This window comes from Chelon labrosus (genome assembly GCF_963514085.1).
Source record: "Chelon labrosus genome assembly, chromosome: 15".
NCBI classification, from domain to species: Eukaryota; Metazoa; Chordata; class Actinopteri; order Mugiliformes; family Mugilidae; genus Chelon; species Chelon labrosus.
In genome coordinates this window covers 28,141,414-28,148,804 of record NC_140348.1, presented here as the reverse complement: position 1 = coordinate 28,148,804, position 7,391 = coordinate 28,141,414, and the positions used below count along the sequence as shown (strand labels likewise).

Genomic DNA, 7,391 nt, shown 5'->3' with positions numbered 1-7,391 from the left:
GTGAACTCTTTTTCTTTTTGTAATTTCCATATGAACGTCCCGTTGCTTCTGTTCACGCTGATTTTATCTTTTTAACTCGTTTTACTGCGGAACGTGGCGCAGCCCCAGACAAATGTCGACGTCAAGGAAACTTATTTTTGATGAGATTAAAGGAAGTGAACTTTTTGAGGAGCTCTAGTTTCCAGTGAAATGTCTAAATTAGTTTCTCCAGAACAGTCTCTGCAACTTCCTGAAAGTCCAAGGACTTCTATGGTTTTACGTTTGTCTCATTTTGTTTTCTTCACGTAGTTTGTTGTCAAGATTTTGTGACAATAAATTAACACAAATAAATAATATGCTGCGATCTGTAGCAGCATCTGGTGGCCTGTAGTGGAACTGCAACTAATAAAACCTAAAGCTACGTTTATTCTGCTGCGTCAGATCTACGTCATATCCTGACGTCCACTTCCACGCAAATGTAGCTACAAGGGCTGTCAATAAATAGATTTAATCGCGATTAATCGCATTAAATTAATCACGATTATATATCTGTTTTAAATGTACCTTGAAGGGATGTTTTTTAGAGTCTGACAATAAGTTTTCACCTCCAGATGTCTCTGCCACTTCCTGAAAGTCCAGGAAGTTTTATGGTTTTAAGTTTCTCTCATTTTTCACGATTAATCGCATTAAATTAATCGCGATTAGAAATATCACTTTTAAATGTACCTTGAGGGATGTTTGTTTTAGAACAAGAACAAAAGCTTCTTCATCTATTTCTGCTTGTTTGTTTCTTCTTCTTTTAGTGTTTTTGTCGTATCACTGCCCCCTACACTACATCCACTCTTTAGATTCTGCTTTCTTTCCACAGCCTTACTGCTGCTTTGATCACTTCCTGATTTCCAAAACTACGGTTTAGGCCGAGGTCGTAATAACAGAAGTTTTAGTCGTATTTTTAAAAAAATTAACGTCTTATTAGTGTGTTCATTTTCACAACTCTACTAACTAAACAGACCTCCACATTTGTGATTGGTCTGAAATCATTTTCCTCGTACACATGCGCTCACAATGACGTAGATCGGTTGTGGGAATATAAACCGAGCTTTGGTGGTGATGTTTTGAAAATGCAGAGAGCGTCGTGCCTTCCTGAACCTCGTCTCTAGTGTACAGTTTATACTTTTCTACAGCGTTAGTTTGAAGATGGAGAAGCTCTGACTGACCGAGGAGCAGCAGGAAGGAATGAAATGACTTTAAAACTCTCGGATTGTTGAAGCGGTTTCTGAACATTTGAAGAATATTTGTGTCACAGGTTGAATAAAGTGAGCACTCAGAACACTGGGCTTGTTTTATTTGTCTGTTTTCTATCTAACTTAGAAACGAAAAGTCCAAATTATGAGATAAAATAGAACAAAGGTAAGATGCTTGTAAAGACTTATATCAAGACAAATCAGATTTCCTTATTTAAAGTTATTAAAGTGATGAATTACACTTTTTAAAATCTAAAATGTTGAAGCAGATTTTTTTAGTTTTTCTTTTACCAGAACATGAAAAAGGAAAAACGTAAGAACAAAACTGACCAACTCTGACCCCCGTCAACTTCCTCTGTGTCATAAATTTTCTACAACTGTGATGTTGAAACTGTTGGAACATGAACCGTGAGTCACAGACGTCACAGACTGAATTACTGTCACTTCATTATCAGTCATTATTCGTTAGAGGCCAGTGCGCATGTCGTTCCCCTGTCGGCCACCAGAGGGGGCCAGGGGCGCGTTTTATTTTTAGAATTTCAAAATAAAAGCCCGCAGGTATTTGAGCAAGCGTTTATTGGAAGCACAGAGGAGGAAATTAACGAAGAGGTCTCACTCTGCCTCTTTGTTGTAAGGCTTTAAACGCCACCTGATTTTCAGTTTATAAATCTCTATGACACATTTCTAGTTTTAATCTATGAATCCATGTTTTAAATTATAAACACAAAATAATACGAAGCATTCAAACAACATTTTAGGAATTAAAGAACATTTCGGACCTATGAAATAAAGGTATCCAAAAGTACAGCAAGAAAACAATATGATAAAATGTTGGTCTTCTTGGGACATGAAGAATTCTGGAAGTGTTTAAACTTTTAACAGATTCATGCATCCAGAAGTTTTAATCAAGACATTTTATTAAAAAAAAAAAAAAAAAAGAGTTTTACTTATTCACTTTTTTTATTTAATGGCTTAAATTTACCCAACTTTAATCAACGTTCAGTCTAAAAATCCACAAATCTGCTTCTAAAATATTTATCAACCAAAATAACAAAGGTAAAAGTATATTTACTTCTTATTTAATCATTAATAAGTCACTATAGAGTCTCTGTTGAGTTTGTTTAGCATTAATTAATTAATAAGTAATAAAGTTATATTAAAATCTTTTGAATAAAGTATTCTCCTCCTGTGTATGTGCAGGTTTTCAGGTGTGAGTGTCGTTAACAGCAAACAGTTCAGAACTCCTATTAGAAAATGTTCATTTTTAATCTGCAGACACACCTGACAGGTACAGATGGGACCACGTGATTGTAAACCGACACCTCCCCGCGCAGACCGGAAGTTCGGCTGTTGTTTTGAACCCCCCGAGTGAGCCATCGTGGGAGTCACAGACGATCTTTGTGCGGTCGGTGGTCGCTCTCCTCCCGTCGTCGAGCGACCGACTCAGAGCGGCTGAACGCGGAGAGGAGGCGGAGTACGACGCGGAGGAAAATCACCGAAGAAAACCTGGGAAATTACGGCTTTTCTGTCGCGGTGCTTTTACCGGGAGTTCAGACGATGAAATAGCGTCGAAAAGGAGGAAAACTTCCAGAGGATAAATCAGAGACCGAGGGAGAGGCAGAAAGGTGAGCTTGATCTTTTAAAAACTTCATCCCAGAATGCGGGTCTGAGCTCCGAGTTCTGGGCTCCGTCTATCTCCTGGAGACCACACAGTTTACGACATTAAAGCGTCTGTTTCATTTTATCTCGGATTTTATAGACATGTTTTAAAGCAGTGGGTGTGTTTTTTTTTTAATAATTTATATAACAAGAGTATAAACTTTAGCGTTGGTGATAAGACAGTGAATTAATTGGAGTTCGGCAAAGATTTAATGTGTTAGTTGTCGTCAGGAAGTAGACGGATCCCACCTGGCTGGTGTCGTGGAAAAAAAAAGTTTGCTTCTCTTCAGCCGCCGCGTAAATACGAGTTTATATTATTTAAAAACATCAGAATATCAACTAAAATACTATGTGAAATGATAAATGACTGAATCATCGCTGTGTTTATTCTTCGTGCTAATCTTAGCTTCGGCTAACGTCCGTGTCGGGAAAGATGTTTACTGCCTGTTAGCCGCATTCCTCGGTTAGCTAGCAAGCTAACAGGTTTACACAACTCTGCTTTAATTATAGTAAAAATACAACATGTGAAACTGATAAAAACAGAAGCAAACATCATTATAAAAATTAGTTTTAAAAGTTTGTAAATGTTTTCGTTTATTCTTTCCTTCTTTATTTTAGTTCAAGGTGTTGTTGTTGTGAAGCTAGTTAGCATTGTGGGCTAACTCTGCTGGGACTCAGCTTTAACTTTGATTTTAAAGTGTTTTTAAAAGAGTTAGCGGTGATTTAATATTTCCATGCTGCCTCTGACTCTTCAGAATATTTGTAGTCGGACTATTGAACAGTTTCTCGTTAGCTAATTTATAGCTTTTAAATATAGTAAAACTTAAAATGGTTTAAATCTGATTAAATCTTTGTCAGTAAAGTTATTTTCTACCTTTAAGTCTGTAAACATCCGGTTAGCATGCTGCTGTGTTGCTGGTGTAAGAAGGTTTATAGGCCAAATTAAGAGTAGACGTTGTTTAAAAGCTGTGTTTAAACGTTTTTAAGCTGTTTTCATTTATAATTTCCTTCATTAGAACATTTATAGATGTTAATGTTGTTAGACCAGTTAGCATTGTTGGCTAACTTTCCTTAGACCTGATTTAACATCTTGATTTGTTTTTAAAGTGTCAGATGTGATTAAATACTTAGCTGTTAGATGAGTTGGGTTTAAAAGGATATTGTTGTTTAGCGTTGTTTGCTTTGACCATCTTTAATTTTTCAGATCAGGTTCAGATTCTTTATTTATCCTGCGTCCAGTAGCTTCATCACATAGAAACTGATATAAAGATATTTAAGTTATCTGATCTAAATATCTCCAGGTTGTTGTTTTAGTCGCTGGGCTCTGGAGACGTCTCTGGTCTCTGAGTGTTGTTCTTCTTTATTAACAGTAAATCACATTAACAGAGAATAAAGACTCTGTCATGAGGGCTGGGCCTGGTTGGTATTTCTGGACGCAGCCATGTTCACATTAACTCCCCCGATCTACTCCGACCATCAGAGCCGTTAAATGCTGAAATAACTCATCATCAGTGTTTAAGCTTTAAGGAGACAGTTTGTTCATAGCTGCTCTGGTTTGAGTTCAACTACACAAGATAAACGACGTGATGCTTTTTGTTCTCTGATGTTTTTAATGTTGTAAATGAGCTTCTGTGTTTCTGTCGTTATCTCGGTGACGTTTCTGTGACGGTTTAAGGTTGTTAGCAGATTAAGAAGCGTCCTAAATGAACGTCTCCAACAGGACGTGCAAATATTTCATCATTCAAGCTTCTAAAGTTGCTTTTATTTATTATTTTACTAGTTTTTACAAATTAAATCAGAGATAAAACGTCACTTTTAAACATGAGCCTGTTAATTGAGACAAAAGCAGCAGCTTCAGGACAGAACCCTCCTAAATGTGGACGGCAGCGTCCCCCCGTTCACTAATCTCATCTAACAGCCTCTGATGTTATAAAATGATAAATGGAAGAGAAGAAATAATTGCTGTGATTATTTACCGCCTAGAAAGTGACTTGAGTTAAAACAATAGAACACTTCCTGGTTCCGTGTTCCTGCTGTTGTTCCTTCGTCTCCAGCTTCAGGTTCATTCAGACACGTTGAGGTTTGATTTGTTTGTTGTTGTTTGAACAGAAACTCCAGGACGCTTCTACTTTCTGTTTTCTGTCTGTGAGACAAACAGTTTGAGACATGTCTTCTTCTGTTAATGTCCTGGTTAGACATTTAAAGCTTCGTGTACTAAAGAGGAGGAGGTCCCCTCAGGACTCCTGTTAGGACCCCTCAGGTTAATCCAACGACTCACAGGAGGGCCCCCACTCCTATGTTGAGAACCAGTGGTCTGAACAAGCCGACTGCACTGAAACATCTTGTTAAGCAGCTGCTTCAGTGCTAACGCTAACCCAGCGATGCTAACGGCTCCAGAACATGATGCTGTCACTGCCGTGCTGCACCGTGGACGATGTAAGAGGGTTACCTAGGCAACCAGAGTCTGGGACGTCCACTAGAAACCGACTGTGGGCTCTAAAGAGTGGGGGGGGGGTTGGAAATTAAAATCTAGTATTATCCTCGTGTCAGACAGCTGTACATTCCTCAGCCCAGCCCAGGACGGCTGTTACCGAAATAACAGAGCGGCTGACGGGACGAGCCGGCAGGGCCACGACAAGAGACCCGGGACGGGACGGGACGGTGGGGGGGGTATTGTTTTCAAAAAGACAACAACCTCCAAACCTCCTCCTGTCCTCTCTCCTCCATGTCTCATACGTGTCTACAGGGACGGACGAAGGTTAAAACCACGACAGCGTCCCCCCATCCGTCTTCAGACGCCATGCTATCTCTGCCCCCCCCCCCCCCCCCCCCCCTCCATGCTATCTCTGCCCCCCCCCCCCCCCCCCCCCCCCCACTGATTATTCACTGATGAGGCCTCGGTGTCGCTCCGTCTACACCCAGATCTATTCTTACAGGGCGACACCGGCTCAGTCCTGACCTCTGGTAACGCTGCTGGAGTCTGGACGGGGCACGCTAGCAGGTTAGAGCTACGCTAGCAGGTTAGAGCTACGCTAGCAGGTTGGAGCTACGCTAGCAGGTTAGAGCTACGCTAGCAGGTTGGAGCTACGCTAGCAGGTTAGCACTACGCTAGCAGGTTGGAGCTACGCTAGCAGGTTGGAGCTATGCTAGCAGGTTAGTGCTATGCTAGCAGGTTGGAGCTACGCTAGCAGGTTAGCGCTACGCTAGCAGGTTAGTGCTATGCTAGCAGGTTGGAGCTACGCTAGCAGGTTGGAGCTACGCTAGCAGGTTAGTGCTATGCTAGCAGGTTGGAGCTACGCTAGCAGGTTGGAGCTACGCTAGCAGGTTAGTGCTATGCTAGCAGGTTGGAGCTACGCTAGCAGGTTAGCGCTACGCTCGCAGGTTGGAGCTACGCTAGCAGGTTGGAGCTACGCTAGCAGGTTGGAGCTACGCTAGCAGGTTAGCGCTACGCTAGCAGGTTGGAGCTACGCTAGCAGGTTGGAGCTACGCTAGCAGGTTAGCGCTACGCTAGCAGGTTGGAGCTACGCTAACGGTGACTTTAATGGTTTGTTTCTGTCAGCGTCTGTAGATGAAACTAACGGTAGATTGATTATAATCAGAAAATAAAATCAGTCTTTACTTCTTTATGAGAGCAGCCTGGTTATTACACCCTGACTTCTGTCTGTCAGGCTCAGTGAAGGACCCTGACCTCTGTCTGTCAGGCTCAGTGAAGGACCCTGACCTCTGTCTGTCAGGCTCAGTGGAAGGACCCTGACCTCTGTCTGTCAGGCTCAGTGGAAGGACCCTGACCTCTGTCTGTCAGGCTCAGTGGAAGGACCCTGACCTCTGTCTGTCAGGCTCAGTGGAAGGACCCTGCCTTCTGTCTGTCAGGCTCAGTGGAAGGACCCTGACCTCTGTCTGTCAGGCTCAGTGGAAGGACCCTGACCTCTGTCTGTCAGGCTCAGTGGAAGGACCCTGACCTCTGTCTGTCAGGCTCAGTGGAAGGACCCTGACCTCTGTCTGTCAGGCTCAGTGGAAGGACCCTGACCTCTGTCTGTCAGGCTCAGTGAAGGACCCTGACCTCTGTCTGTCAGGCTCAGTGAAGGAGAACCAGGCCAGCGGCTCGGTGCTTGTTTGCTCATGGCGTTCTTCTGAACCAGCTTTGCTTTTAGACACGAAGCAAAGAGAGTTATAGCTTCATGTTTGTTTGTTTTCTCCGTCGGCTGTGAGTGAAGCTGTGATTCAGACCCCATCAGATTATTTTACCCTGATCTGATCTTAAATAAATGTCCTGAAGCTGCTCCACCTGGAGCCAGCTCTGGTTTCACTCTCTGTCTCTGGCTGAATGAATGTGAAGACGTTTCTGTCACGGCCGTGTTTGTTTAACAAGCTGATGCTAATATGACTAATCAGTTTTAACTTTATGTCAGTGCTTATATCGATTAGTTTTTTATATCAACCTGATTCTTGAGATTCAAACTCTGTCCGTTTAGAGGAGCAGACTCTGTCTCCCTCTCCTCCTCTTCCTCT

The 7,391-nt window shown here is 42.2% G+C and overlaps 1 protein-coding gene across 1 annotated transcript in view; it reads left to right on the top strand.

The window, feature by feature from the left end:
- Positions 1–2,675: 2,675 nt before the first annotated feature.
- Positions 2,676–7,391, top strand: part of LOC311500684 (bone morphogenetic protein receptor type-1A-like) — a 45,766-nt gene continuing 41,050 nt past the window's right edge. Inside the window, exon 1 of the mRNA XM_084562231.1 lies at positions 2,676–2,848. The gene's annotated coding sequence lies outside the window, so the exon portion shown is untranslated. The remainder of the gene's footprint in view (positions 2,849–7,391) is intronic.